The sequence below is a fragment of the Xyrauchen texanus genome, chromosome 1 (genome assembly GCF_025860055.1).
Source record: "Xyrauchen texanus isolate HMW12.3.18 chromosome 1, RBS_HiC_50CHRs, whole genome shotgun sequence".
In the NCBI taxonomy this organism is placed as follows: domain Eukaryota; kingdom Metazoa; phylum Chordata; class Actinopteri; order Cypriniformes; family Catostomidae; genus Xyrauchen; species Xyrauchen texanus.
Window position 1 is genome coordinate 21,334,582 of NC_068276.1, and position 15,246 is coordinate 21,349,827.

Below are 15,246 nucleotides of genomic sequence, written 5' to 3' on the forward strand. Positions count from 1 at the left end.
TATTACAGTGGGGGGAATTTTTTTTAATTTTATTATTATTATTTGAAAGAGATTGTGAATAAAACTACTGTATATTGTAATGGCCAAACTAATTAAAAGACAATAGTTGACATCGTTTATGCTTCTGGGTTTTTAAAATTGCTCATTATTAAAATTGCTTTTATTTTATAAACTTGTTAGTTTTATGAAAACACTAAAAATAATAAAAACTGGCTCTCAAATTTAACTTAATGGATATATACAGGGATGAAAAAAAAACTAAATTAATCAAAAATGTGCTTTATTAATACATTTGTTTACAAGTAACTTTATTCAAGTTAAAAAAAAAAACAATCAATAGGATTTACGTAATATACTGTAGAATTTAAATCTTTTTTTTTTTTTTTGGTCACTGGCGGCCACCCCGTTTGGAGGCAGTGCCCCAGCATGGCCCCCCCCCCCACTGAAAATGCTATAGACACGCCCCTGCGACAGTGGACTGACTTGCTAGACAGAGTTTGCTTTTATCAATATCGAAACTAAAACTTCACCCCTGAGCTTACTGGTTGCTGCGTTAGAAGTGCAGGTAAGCCACCCGACGCAACCAAAATGTTTGCGATTATTTAGTTAACCTTTCTAAACATTGCGAGCTGTAAGGCTTCAATGATTTGAACGGTGTTTAAACTAAACTACTGATGTAGACAAAAATGTCTAATTGCGTATTTCTTAAATCTTAGGCTATTTCAAGTTGCGTTGACGTACAAAAAATTACTAAGAGTTCAGTTGAAATATGAAATAGGCTAAACTATATTTATTTGGCATAAAATGACGTGCGTGAAGCTGCTGGTGTAGGGTATATTTAATATTAAGAAAATCGCCTTTAAAGCTTGTTTACACAAAACGGATTTCCTTGAAATCATGTGCGGACATATTGCTGGGTGTGCCCGCTCAATGTTTGTTTAGACCAAAACATTAAGCTTCTTAAGTCGCTCTTTTAGAAGTTTCCAAATCTGACGCACATAAAGCATAAAGTAAAATGTGATTGACTACGTCATGACTTGTATGGTGTCTACCACAAATAATTCACCTCGAATTCGTAATTTGGAGAGGAAATTATAAACAGTGGAAAACAGCTGCGTCTTTAAAATTGTAAAATATTGTTTTTGTAATGATCTTAATACTGTTTTTAAATGCTGTTTTCACAGGTCTGAATACTGTCTCGTAATGGAGAGAGAGGAAGGATTTGCCGAATCTCTTGCATCCAGCGGTTTGTCTCTGAAGAGTGGTAGATCTAAGAGGCTTTCAATAAACTTTAATGAAAATGAAGAGATTTTTGACCCCAGGTTAGTCTATTCATGTACCGTGTCTCTGCAAGTGTGATACTCTAATTATATCTGGCTTGGATGTGTCAGCATATTGGTGCAAAATGCTGCAATCTAGCTAAATCTGGAAAAAAAAAAAATAATACCTTGTTTTCTTTTCCATTGTCAATATTGGTAATAATAATGCAATACCAATGGCACTATAAAAAATATATATATTTATGACATAGTGGTAACATATTTGTGTATATTTTAGGCTACATAACATTATGAATGGGAAATTAACTTATACAGTAATAATAGCCTTCAGATAGCTTTGCTCACTTTAAACCCCTAATACATTGAATTTACTCAGAGCAGACAAGTAGGCTACATTTCTCAATTTAATTGAGCATTTGTTTCTTTCAAAAGAGTTTACTTAATGTGTTGTTCACACTTAACCATTTAAGGTATGCGAGTAGACTTAACTCAGATTTTCTATTACAGTATATTGTTGTTTCTGCTTAATAATTTCAATGGAATTGACACAAATTTAGAAAAGATGACTGAAAATAGAAAGAAAATTTCAAGTGATTCTTGGTCTATCATTAAATAAATTTTATTCCCTACAAATTGCACATAAAACTGCACTTCAGCTACACACATTCATGTGTGCAAAGAGAACTTGGATGCACTTAACAGGATTCAACTTCACTAAAGGGAACACTGATTAATGTGATTTCACAAGTCCAAACATCACTGAACAGCTATTTGCAACAAAAAAACATCATAAATACTCATAAAGAGCTAAAACTCATATCTTAAGTTCTGTTAATTCTTAATAACAACCATTTAAATGCCACCATAATTTCCCTTTGACCAAGCATTATAAAATTATTCAAGTGCAAGCATGGGTGTGCCCCACAGCCTCAGTTTTGTTAAACCAGTTGATCAAGATCTTCCATTACTACAAACACATTGAAGCACATGACAAGCTTTCAAAATAAAAGAATTGCAAGTCCAACAAAAAAAAGAAACACCAAACATGCAAAAAGCACAGATGTTAGATGTGACCTGAGAAAAGTAAATCTTCAGGAAAACTGACACATGACACAGACGTGATCCTTGTTTGCCTTCAAGTAAATTAACTATTCTGGGCATTTGATACATAATGCATCTTAATGTGAAATGATGAACTTGCTGGTAATTCATTAAATAATGTAGGCCTATGATCTTTTTAACTAAATCATTGTTTTGTGTTCAACAGACTTTTAAAAGTTTTTTTCTCTCTTTTCTTATTTCTTTAGGACTGAGAGAGATAAACCTATCCATGTTCAGTCCATTTGTGGATTGTGTAAGCAGGTTCTGAAAGATCCCGTCTCTATTACCTGTGGAGACATTTTTTGCAGACATTGTATCAGCAGCCACTGGGATATGCCTGGACAATCAAAAGACTTTCACTGTCCACAGTGCAGAAAGCGTTTTAGAACACGTCCTGTTATACAGCCACACAATGTCATGAGAAAGTCCAATCCTGCATTTTCTGCTTACTGCAACACTGCAGCTGACATTGAGGTCAATGACATTGACACAGATTCAACCCTGCAGCACATTTCTGCTCCACCAGTGGCTGATGTCCTACAGAGGGTCAAAGCAGCTCTCAAAGCCAAAATGAAGGATAAGCACGAGAGTTTATTTGAGGAGATTGAAATAAAAGGGCATAAAACCCTGCTGAACAGCATTTACACAGAGCTCTACATCATTGAGGGAGAAAAGGAAGATTTAAATGATCCACATGAAGTTTTACAGATGGAGAAAGCACCTAGGACAAAACACAAGCAAGAAACTCCAATCATGTACAATGATATCTTTGTACCCTTCCCTGAAACCACACATGAGGATGTGAGAACGGACAATAAAGAAAAAATAAAGACTGTGCTTACTAAAGGTATTGCTGGAATTGGGAAAACAGTCTCTGTGCAGAAGTTCATTCTGGACTGGGCTGAGGGAAAAGCCAATCAGGATGTGGATTTCATGTTTGTGCTTCCGTTTCGAGAGCTGAACTTGATTAGAGATGAACAGAACAGTCTTCACAAAATTCTGCTTGACTTTTATCCTGAACTTCAAGATCTGAACACAAAGATATTTGATATGTGTAAAGTTGTATTCATCTTAGATGGCCTGGATGAAAACAGAAATACACTGATGTTTTCTGATAGTAGTACAATTTCTGATGTGACTATGATGTCCTCATTGTGTGTCTTAATGTCAAACCTAATCAAAGGAGAGCTACTTCCCTCTGCACAAATCTGGATAACATCCAGACCAGCAGCAGCCAATCAGATCCCTTCTACATACATCAGCAGAATGACAGAAATTCAGGGGTTCAATGACCTTCAGAAGGAGGATTATTTCCTGAAGACAATTATGGATTCAGATCTAGCCAAAAAAATTATCTCACACATCAAAACAGTGAGAAGCCTCCATACCATGTGTCACATACCAGTTTTCTGTTGGATCTTAGCCACTGTGCTTACAAAAATCCTGGCTGAACAAGATACAAGTGAAGAAATCCCTAAAACTCTGACTGAAATGTACATTCAATATTTGTTGCTTCAGACAAAAAGGAGGAATAAGAAATATGATGAGAAAGATGAGAGAGAGACAAACAAACTCCTGCAAACAAACAAAGAAGACATTCTTAAATTAGCTGAACTGGCTTTCAAACAGCTGATGAAATGCAATGTCATGTTCTATGAGGAGGACCTGCTAGAGTGTGAGATAGAAGTCAATGCCTCAGTGTATTCTGGGCTTTGCAAAGAGATTTTTAAAGGGAATCTGTGATTCATGAGAGGAAAGTCTTCTCTTTCATACATTTGAGCTTTCAGGAGTTTCTTGCTGCTCTTTATATGTTTCACTCGTATTTGGTCAAGAACTTAGATACACTGCAGCCATTTCTGGACAAAAAATTGAAGGGGGAGAGATCGGAGAATCTCGATCTCTTTTGGTTGTTAAGAATCACAGTTGATAAAATCATGCGGAATAAAAGTGGACGCCTGGATCTTTTCCTCCGATTCCTGCTGGGCATCTCACTGGATTCCAATCAGAGTCTTTTACAGGGTATCCTGACACATGGAGACGGCAACGCAGAATGTACAGAAAAAACTATTAAGTACATTAAAGACAAAATCACAAACATAAGAACTAATCCAGAGCATCTTTCGGCTGACAGAGCCATCAATCTCTTTCTCTGTTTGCTTGAAATGAAAGACCAGTCTCTGTACCAGGAGATTGAGATGTTTGTTAAGTCAGAGAAACATCCACAGAATAAGCTCTCACCAGGTCACTGCTCAGCAATTGCCTACATGCTTCAAATATCAGAGAAGGTGCTGAATGAGCTGGACCTCAAGACATACAACACAACAGAAGAGGGCAGGAGGAGACTGTTACCTGCAGTGAGGAACTGCAGAAAAGCTTTGTGAGTATTTCTATATAATTGAGGGAAAAACATTGTAATTGTAAAATAACAATTGTAAATAAGGCACAGTGGCATTGTAATTCATTTAGCAAGTAACTTGTTTGTGTGTGTTGTTAGAATAAATATTTAAAATGCAGTTTTACCCCAAAAATCTTTATTCAAAACAGTCCATTTACCTATTTGGGTTATAATAATGACCTCAAGTTAACATGAATCAGGAAATGTATCAAAAATATTTTAGTCATTCAGACTTAAAAAAAAAGATATATATTATCTTTAAAAAAAAAGAGAAAAAAGAAAAACTCACATTAATAACAGAACATCTCAGGTCTTGAGGAAAGATGTAATCTTAATTGCAACAGAGGAATATTTATTTCATTATTTATTATTATTATTATTATTATTAGAATTGTTTTTTTAACTAAATAATTTACAATTAATTATTTATATTATATTATTTGATTTGATTAATTATAATTCATTAAAAATTTGCCACTGCAAAGAGGCATGGAATTTGACTTGATTGTCAGCACAAGATTAAGAACAATATAGGGCAACTAGTAGAACAACAAGCAGTACAACATTCTCTGGTACATTACACAATTGTGAGACATGACAAAGGACAATCACATGCCAGTTTTATTTTTATTTTGACAAGTAATTGAGCTTCACGACAAAAGCACCCAGTTGAACTAGTTGGCAGAAATAGTATTAATAAAGTTGAAAAATAAGAAGATACAATTAATATAACAGTAGGGTAAAATACTGGTTACATTAAAACTGATATCATTTTAGATTGCTATACAAATAGGTTAAACAATGACAAAGAGAATTAAACATTGCCATATGTGACACCTTTGTATCTTTAGTGGTGCTTGTAGTATAGATGTCCATTATAACAATTATAAAATTGTATAATCCTCTCTTTTGTTTGGTTATTTTAATTTCATTCACTTATAGACTGGCTGATTGCAATTTGAAGTATCAGTGCTGTGAAAGTGTGACCTCCGCTCTACAATCAGCAAACTCCTACTTGACAGAGCTGGATCTTAGTAACAATGACCTGCAGGATTTTGGAGTGAAGCTGCTTTCTGCTGGGCTGCAGAGTTCACACTGTCAACTTGAAATTCTGAGGTTGGGGATTATTAGCAAAACTAGAAATGCTGGCATAATAAATGAACAAAAATGTGTTATCATTGCTTTACTATTAGGCGTTCAATAGTTTAAAATATATACCTTTTAAGTTTCAAATTGCAAATATATCATGACAGGGCATTCATCGTAAAGCGGTCATGACATACTATTTTATATATATTTATATATATATATATATATATATATATATATATATATATATATATATATATATATATATATTTGTGGAAGCTAATGTATTCACTGAACTGTTTAAGGATTCGTAGTTTGGTACCCTCTTCAACCAACAATTCCATTGTTGCATTTACAAAATGTAATATTTAAAAGTCTGGTTTTCCACTGTTGAAATTTTCCCCTGAACATGTATAGCAGAATATGGTGTAACACAGCTGCCGCTTTTTATCTCTTCACTCGGCAGGTGTAAATGCAGAGAAGCTGTGCTTCTTGTTTTACAACCTCCCCCTAATTGACTGGAAGTATTAAAATAGTCGGCATTTGACTGATACTAAACGGTACTATTGATGTTTATTTAGCTATTTGTTTTTATTTATTCTTTATTTAAATAGTCAGCAATTGACTGATACTAAACATACAGTTCCGATTTTTATTTTGCTATAATTGAAATGTATTCATTATTTAAAAGATCAGCAACTGACATATAATGAACATACAGTACTGATGTTTATTTAGCTATTTATTGTGTTTGTATTTATTCTTTACTTTCTCAGTGTTCATTTCTAGAATTGGTTGACAACATATAATAATAATGTAAAATATTCTTTTGATAAAAGTATTTAAGAAAGCATCCTTCTGAGTACCTTTGCATAGTCATATCGGTGAAAAATCGGTGCACAATCCACGTAGAAAAGGTCTGTTTTCATTCCAGCTCAAAAATGACAGGCCCTCTCTTCTCTCCACCTGTGTGACTGAGCACCAGTGGGCAGGGCAACGGGTATAATGATGAAAAATAGGCATTGATGTCTTGCTGAAGGTGTAGTTAGTCCTTGTTCCACAAATACCAAACAAGCTGTTTTTGCAGTTTGGTTTCAATAAATGATGTTTAAACAACAGTATGTTGTTATAGTACAATGACTTCTTAAATGTCAAAAGATCAAGGAAAATTTGATTCCTCATGTAATGACCGCTTTAAGATTTTCCCATTCGGTCTCTATAAAATGACTTACTTTGCCGTCCTTTGCCAATTTGTGGCAACTGTTTGAAATGGTTTGCAGTGATTAGATATTGAACTATGACACGCCAAGCTTATCAGGCCTATTTACCCTAATGGCTCATTGTATCTGACATCAACCCTAAGTTTTGTATATAGGAAGATTATTGCACAGACTTTAAGTGTTATTAATTGTTTTAATTTATTTACTTTCTCTTTATTTTTTATATCATATTTATTTTAATATATATAGATTGGCCATCTGTAATCTCACTGATGAGAGCTGTGAAACTTTGGCATCAGTTCTACAGTCAGCAAACTACCTTCTGAAAGAGCTGGATCTGAGTAACAATGACCTGCAGGATATAGGAGTAAAGATGCTCTGTTCTGGACTGCGGAGTCCATGCTGCAAATTGGGAATACTGAAGTTTGTTTGACAGATGTTTCCTCATGTTGATTTACATTATATTCTTAGCATGAGTTCACCTACTTAATGCATTATGAATGGATAATTACAGTTTTTACCTTTCTATCTAGGCTTTCAAACTGTAATATAACTGATCAGTGCTGTGAAAGTGTGGCATCAGTTCTACAATTAGAAAATTCCTTCCTGAGAGATCTGGATCTGAGTAACAATGACCTGCAGGACTCGGGAGTGAAACTGCTCGTTGATGGATTGAAGACTAGGCACTGTCAACTGGAGATACTGAGGTATTTACAGTAAAAGAACAGATCATTGATCCTCTTGGGGGAATTTGCAGATGCTCATAAAAACCCCACTATAGATCTAAATAGTTCAGTAGAGCATCAGCTTATAATAATGTTGTCCTTGAATCAGATAAACTGTCCTTATGTACTATGTAACAATAAATCAAATATGAAGCATGGTGGAGATGGCAGAATAGAGCCAATCAGGATTTCTTTTGTCGCTATGGTGGAATGTTTTAGTGGCAAAACATGCCTTGAAGGAGTCTTTATACTGCTAAGTCAAAGCAGAATTAAGACGGCTCTGTGCCACCTCCAAATTTTATGTAAAGCTGCAATGCTTAGTTTGTCTGAGCAGATGATGTACCTCGAGAAATACATGCTTGCCTCTATAGACTTGGAGAACATGTCTAACAGGTTGCAGCATATTAAAATATGCTGTTGACCAGAGTCATCTCGAAGCACAGATTCGTTGGCTTTTCGTGTTGGTTCAGTTCCATGTGTCGTGGTTATTTGTGATGAGATTACATTTCTTATGTGAGCTTTGGGTTTTATAACTCTTTCTTGTCTTGGTACTGTAGGTTATCTGGCTGTATGGTGACAGAGGATGGCTGTTCTTATCTGGCTTCAGCTCTCAGTTCAAACCCCTTACACCTGAGAGAGCTGGATCTAAGCTACAATCACCCAGGAGACACAGGAGTGAAGCTGCTCTCAGCTAAAAAGGAAGATCCACACTTCAAACTAGAGATGCTGAAGTATGACAGTACAAATGATGGGTTGTTGAGTGTGTGTTCTCTATAGATACAGTGTGCATTTGGAACAAAACTGAAATCCATACAGTTTCCATATTGAAGCTTGTGAAATGTATTTTCTTTATCTTCATTATTCTTTTTTACTTTTCTCTTTGTAAAACCTGTTTTGACAGCTGATGCTGCCTCACCCCTCACATGCTGTTTGTGCTAAATGGATATGTGTGGCTTTAATAATTTAAAGTTTGCACAATAAATATGTTATACTGTATAACAGCATATGGAACTAATTACATTATCTAGCAACCAAAATTTTTAAATAACAAACACGCTATATAATGTAAGTTTAAATGATTATGTAAACAATTATATAAACAAAAGAGTTAAACTCTGGGAGCTATCAAAATGAAAATGAGAATATTTGTATATGTGTGCAAGTAACTGAGTGAGAGAGGGAGGAAAGAAAGGAGGAACAATTTTATTTAATTTTTTACCTTTTGTCTTTTTAAGAAAGACTGTGTTGGCAATGGTTGTTTTAGCATGATGCATTAAATTTGTTCTGATGAGCAAAATCTGATTAAATGCATTAAATTAGTTCTAGATGAGCAAAATCTGATTAAATGCATTAAATTTGTTCAAGATGGGCAAAATCTAATAACATGTTTGTGTGTGTGTTTCTTTTTCTGCAGTGTAGATAATGGGGGAGAGTTCAGGATTACAGCTGGTTTACAAAAATGTAGGTTGTGAGTTGACCCTTAGACAAAAAAATATTTGTATGTTATTTTCTGATTATGTTATTATATTCTCTAAACTCGCTTGTTTGCAGATGCATGTGAGCTCAGCCTGGATCTAAACACAATAAATGAACATCTCGCTATGTCCGATGAGAACAGAAAGGTGACGATTGTGGAGGAGAAGATGCCGTATCCTGATCATACAGGAAGATTTGAGTGTTGGCCTCAAGTTCTGTGTATACAGCCTCTTTCTGGACGCTTTTACTGGGAGGTTGTGTCGAGTGGGGGGAAGTGGTGTGGTATAGCAATGACATACAATAGAATCAAGAGGAAAGGAGCTACTGATGAATGTTGTTTTGGATTTAATGACCAGTCCTGGAGCCTGAATTGCTTTAATGAAGAGTTGTATGCTTGGTATAATACTACAAGCTCTGACATTCCTGTCCCTTCATCCTATAATAAGAAGATAGGAGTGTATCTGGACTGGGCGGCTGGCACTTTGTCCTACTATAACATCTCTGACAATCGCACACTCACACATTTACACACATTCCAGTCCACATTCACTGAGCCCCTCTATGCTGGATTTAGGGTTTATGACTCACTGTCTCTATGTTAGATTGCACAGCCTCGTGGTTGAATTAACATGTCACTTTCACACCTAGCAAAAACAAATATTTTTCGTTTTTCTGCCTTTCGTAAAACAAAGAGGCTGACAATTCTTTTTGTCACCATCTTGCATGCACAAAAAGTTAGAGACAAAAAACATCCCATTTTCCACGCAAAAATATACTTTCTCAAATACAAGGGAATATAAATTATTTTCTGTCTTTCTTAGATTTATACATGCTGTACATCGTTAAGATTTTTCCTAAGATAAACAAAGCTGTTCTCTCTTTTTGTTTGTGAGAGTCAGACACTTAATAATTAGAGAGCATGATAAAAAAAAACCATGCTACTTTCAGGTTGTAATTTATCAAATAATTAATTACAGGATCCGGTGTTCACTGTAGCTTTAATTGCAAGAAAATACAAATACACATTTGTAACAGTTTTATGGGACTTTTGTTTTGCGCATGAGACTTTCTTTTCTTTTTTTTTATGTAAATCTTTTACAAATGTATTTTACTTTGAAAGTTTTATTTTATAGCCCTTGTGTTTCCCATGTCTTTAGTTTGGTTTTATGTGGGGAAGGGGGGTTTGCTTTTGGTGAGTTTAGTTTTTTCCTTGCTTTGCCTTTTGTAATCTTGTCACATCTAGTCTCGAACTTCTATTATTGAATTAAAAGATGAAATTCAAAGAGAGTTTATTGTTTAATAATACATATGACTTTTCAGTATATCATTAAACATGTTATCATATTATAATATGCATAAAAAATGGGTTATTTACAGAATCATTGCACCATATGTTCTTAAATCAAGTAAACAATGCTGAAAAAACATTGAATAATCTATTTGATTATTGTAGTTTTTCAGAGCAAGTAAGGCATCTCAATGCAGCTTTTCTATTACAATGTAGGCCTACTTATTTTTAAATCATACCAACAAGCACAGCAAAGAGTTGAATAAATGTGTTTATTTGAGTTATAATTGGCCTGTCTACTGGGGCATGAATAATATAGTTCCATTGTTTTTCCATTTGCATAGTTTTATTTATTTTATTGTGTTTGATTTTATTGTAACGGTACATAACTTGTTTTGCGACGTTAGGATGAAATTGTTTCTCTTATAAAATTATCAATTTGTTGATTGTTAGCCACCTTGTGTGTTATGTACCAAGTGTCGAGGTCTATGCATGCTATTATAAACATTACATTTCCATTTATGCATTTGGCAGACTCTTTTATCCAAAGCGACTTACAGTGCACTTATTACAGGGACAATCTCCCCAGAGCAACCTGGAGTTAAGTGCCTTTCTCAAGGACACAATGGTGGTGGCTGTGGGGATCGAACCAGCAACCTTCTGCTTACCAGTTATGTGCTTATAAAATACCATATATGCTGATTTTTAATGGATAAAATTGTGATGTTATTGTTTTAAGACAACATGCTCATTGTTCTCCATGAAATGTTTTTACATGAGATTAGAATATTGAAAAGGGTAGCTCAGCGAGTATTGACGCTGACTACCATCCCTGGAGTCACAAGTTCGAATCCAGGGCATGTTGAGTGACTCCAGCCAGGTCTCCTAAGCAACCAAATTGACCCGGTTGCTAGGGAGGGTAGAGTCACATGGAGTAACCTGCTCGTGGTAACGATTAGGGGTTCTCACTCTCAATGGGGCCTGTGGTAAGATGTGTGTGGATTGCAGAGAGTAGAATGAGCCTCCACATGCTGGGAGTCTCCGCGGTGTCATGCACAACGAGCCATGTGAAAAGATGCACAGATTGATGGTCTCAGAAAGTGTTTTTGCAATTGGTCAGCTAAAAGTACCCCAGAGCACCACCTATTGTCTTTGGCAGACTATTAGGGATGAGCGATACCACTTATTTTCTTTTCGATCCAATACCAAGTACTTTTAGGCCAGTATTGCTGAAATCGATACCAATACCGATACCTCTAATGAATTGAATTTTGACGAATTCTTTGGATAAAATTATTAACTTAAATTATTACTTACATTTTTATATTTATTTATAGGTCTTAGCAGAAAATTATTAGGCTGCTTTGTTTACCTTTTAAAAATAATTTAGTATAAGCAACATATATTAAAACACAAAATTAACCATATATATTATTACATGGTTACTATTACTAAAACCAAGTTACTACATAAACAGCATACAGTAATGCTGTAGTAAAACCATGGTTAATTGTATAAAAACCTTGGTTCTGCGCAAAAAAACATGGTTACTACTACGTTCGTGGTTTCTAGTCCTGGTTAATACAACATTACTACAGTAAATCCATGGGTAGTTTTCATAAGGGTATTATTTATTAATGAGGATTAAATATCATTATCAATGTTTAACACCATGTCATGTCTAGGTTTATCATTACTTGGTGTGAATAACTCTAGATGCTGTTTTTCCTGTCATTATCTCATGAAAGCAATGCTCCCTACGGAGCCCCCGAAGTGACCTGTGCAAAAAAAGATACTATCGCGTGCGCACGAGAATTGTCACGTAATTGTCTCTTGGTATAACTACTAGAATGGCCATAGTGGTCATTCTGACCATTCATACTAGACTGTACCAAATGTCATGTCATATTTACATTCGAAACTTCTATTGAGGTTTTAGAATGAAGCTTCTAATGTCTGTCGTCATATTTTATGGCGTCATCACCCTAAAAATGTATAGGCCTATATATATTATATATTAGCTGCTAGACTGCCCCGGAAGGTGCGTGCCTCGCTTTGTGTACAGCAAGTTTTTTCACCACAGTGAAAATGGTTTTGAAAGTCTAAACGCCAACAAACATGGATTGAGGCGGAATATTTCGTTAGATAAAAACATGTTGTGAATTTTGGAAATTATTCCATCTATCCTTTTCAAAACATGTTGACTTTTGGACTTTACAATGCTCTGGATTTATTGGAAATTGGAAACAGTCCTATGCAGCCACCACTGGAATCAAATCCATGAATAAATGAATCTGTTATATTAATAATAAACACCAGGACACGAAATTTTAATTCTAATGAATGTGAAAATGTATTAGTTCATCGACAACCACAGAACTTGCTATTGTAGTTGATTACAGATACAAATTTGATTATTTGGTCTTAATTTATATAAATAATAAAATTTGTATCTGTAATCAGCTACAATAGCAAGTAGCAATAGCAAATAACTGTAGCATGTTCTAATCCAGTGGTTCTCAACCTTTTTGACTCCAAGGTCCCCTACTGTCCAAGACAATCTTTGAAGGCCCCCTCGCCCGAAACTTTTAAATACATTTTAAGTCAACTTGAGGCCCCCTTGGATGTGTGCTGAGGTCCCCTAGTGGTTCCTGGCCCCCAGGTTGAGAACCACTGTTCTAATCAACCACTGTTCCTGCCCCCCGTCACACCAAAATGAATTCACCGTAAAATAATTCACCGTATCCGCAGAACCAAACTGTCAACGGGGAGGTGGCCGTATCAACCGACCACAACGACTGCGCTGTACTGGAGGTTGAGGAGACCTCACTGCAGCCGGTGTCCCGTCATGACCCGGGTGTGGGGCATGGAGTGTAGGAGGTTTAGGAGCAAGGGGTGGAGGCAGAGCAGGAGGCCGTCCGCGGCGTGGGGGCTGGGCCAGGTCGATGGGCCTGGCCACGTCCAAATGAGCCAGTTTGAGGCGGTCGATAGAACCGCCTCGGACTTTGGACTTTGGCTCGTTGGCACTCAACACAGATGTTAGCCCAATCCCTAACGTCCTTCTTGAGGCCGTGCCAAACAAACTTAGCTGCAACCAATCTCTGTGACGCTTTCGAACCTGGGTGGGAGAGACCATGGATGGCGTCAAAAACTTGTCGTCTCCATCCCGAGGGCTACCTGTGGAGATGTCACACAGGAGCGTGGTGCCGGCATCGGCAAAAACCACATCCTCGATCTGCAGACCTGTAGTCGAGGTCCTCAGGAGTTGCACGTCCGGGTCTGTGGCCTGAGTGGCTGCCATGCGGTTGTAATCCAAACCCAGGTGGACTGCCCCCGCCACAACCCGTGATAGGCAGTCAGCCACGTGGTTGGTCTTACCAGCAACATGCTGCAAGTCCGTGGTGAACTCCGAAATGTAGGACAGATGACGTTGCTGGCGGGCAGACCACGGTTCAGCCACCTTGGCCATGGCAAAAGTCAACGGCTTGTGGTCCACAAACGCAGTGAAGTGTCGGATGGCGAGGTAGAGACCCAGCAGCTCCCGGTCGAAAGTGCTGTACTTCCGCTCACAGGGGCGCAGCTGACGGCTAAAGAAAACCAGCGGCTGCCAGGCACTGCCTACCCACTGCTCGTAGACAGCACCGACAGCATAGTCTGAGGCATCCGAGGTGATGGCAATGGGGGCTGTTGGAGAAGGATGCGCCAGCATGGTGGCGTTTGCTAGGGCTGCCTTAGTGGCGTCAAAAGCCCTGTCTCTACTCTCAGTCCAGTCCACAACGTGCTGTGGTTTACCTTTCAAGGCCTCGTGCAAAGGCCGCATAAGCAGAGCAGCTCGAGGGATGAAGCGGTGGTAAAAAATTCACCATGCCGAGGAACTCTTGCAGGGATTTGACAGTGAGCAGGTGTGGGAACTGTGTGACTGCCTCCACCTTTGATGGGAGAGGGGCCGCCCCGTCCTTAGTGACTCTGTGTCCAAGGAAGTCAATGGTGGAGAGGCCGAACTGGCACTTGGCAGGGTTGACAATCAATCCATGTTGGCTAAGCCGCTCAAAAAGGGTTTGGAGGTGCGCAAGGTGCTGAGACTTGGACATGCTCGCTACTAGAATGTCATCCAAGTACACAAAAAGAAAAGGCAGGTGCAGCAAAACAGAGTGCATGAGGCGTTGAAAAGTTTGGGCGGCGTTTTTAAGGCCGAACGGCATGCGCAGGAACTCAAACAGACCAAACGGCGTGATCACCGCCGTTTTGGGGATGTCCAGTGGATGTACCGGCACCTGATGATATCCACGAACAAGGTCCACCTTAGAAAAAATCACCTTGCCAGACAGGTGTGCTGAAAAATCCTGTATGTTCAGGACTGGGTATCGGTCAGGCGCCGTTGCCTCATTAAGGCACCGGTAGTCGCCACACGGGCGCCAGCCGCCACCAGGTTTGGGGACGATGTGGAGGGGCGATGCCCATGGGCTGTCGGATCGGCGAACTATTCCCAGGCATTCCATGTTCGCAAACTCAGCCTTTGCAACGGCAAGCTTGGTTGGGTCGAGGCGCCGAGCGCGGGCGTAGACGGGTGGACCAGTGGTGGCGAGATGGTGCTCCACACCATGCTTAACGGCAGATGCAGAGAAAGTGGGCTGAGTGAGGGCTGGGAAACTGGCAAGCAGACGGTGGAAAT

General features: G+C 37.9%; 1 pseudogene; it reads left to right on the forward strand.

Annotated features, from left to right (window-relative positions):
- The first annotated feature begins 475 nt into the window (after positions 1–475).
- Positions 476–11,091, forward strand: LOC127650690 (NACHT, LRR and PYD domains-containing protein 3-like; annotated as a pseudogene).
- Positions 11,092–15,246: the final 4,155 nt, after the last annotated feature.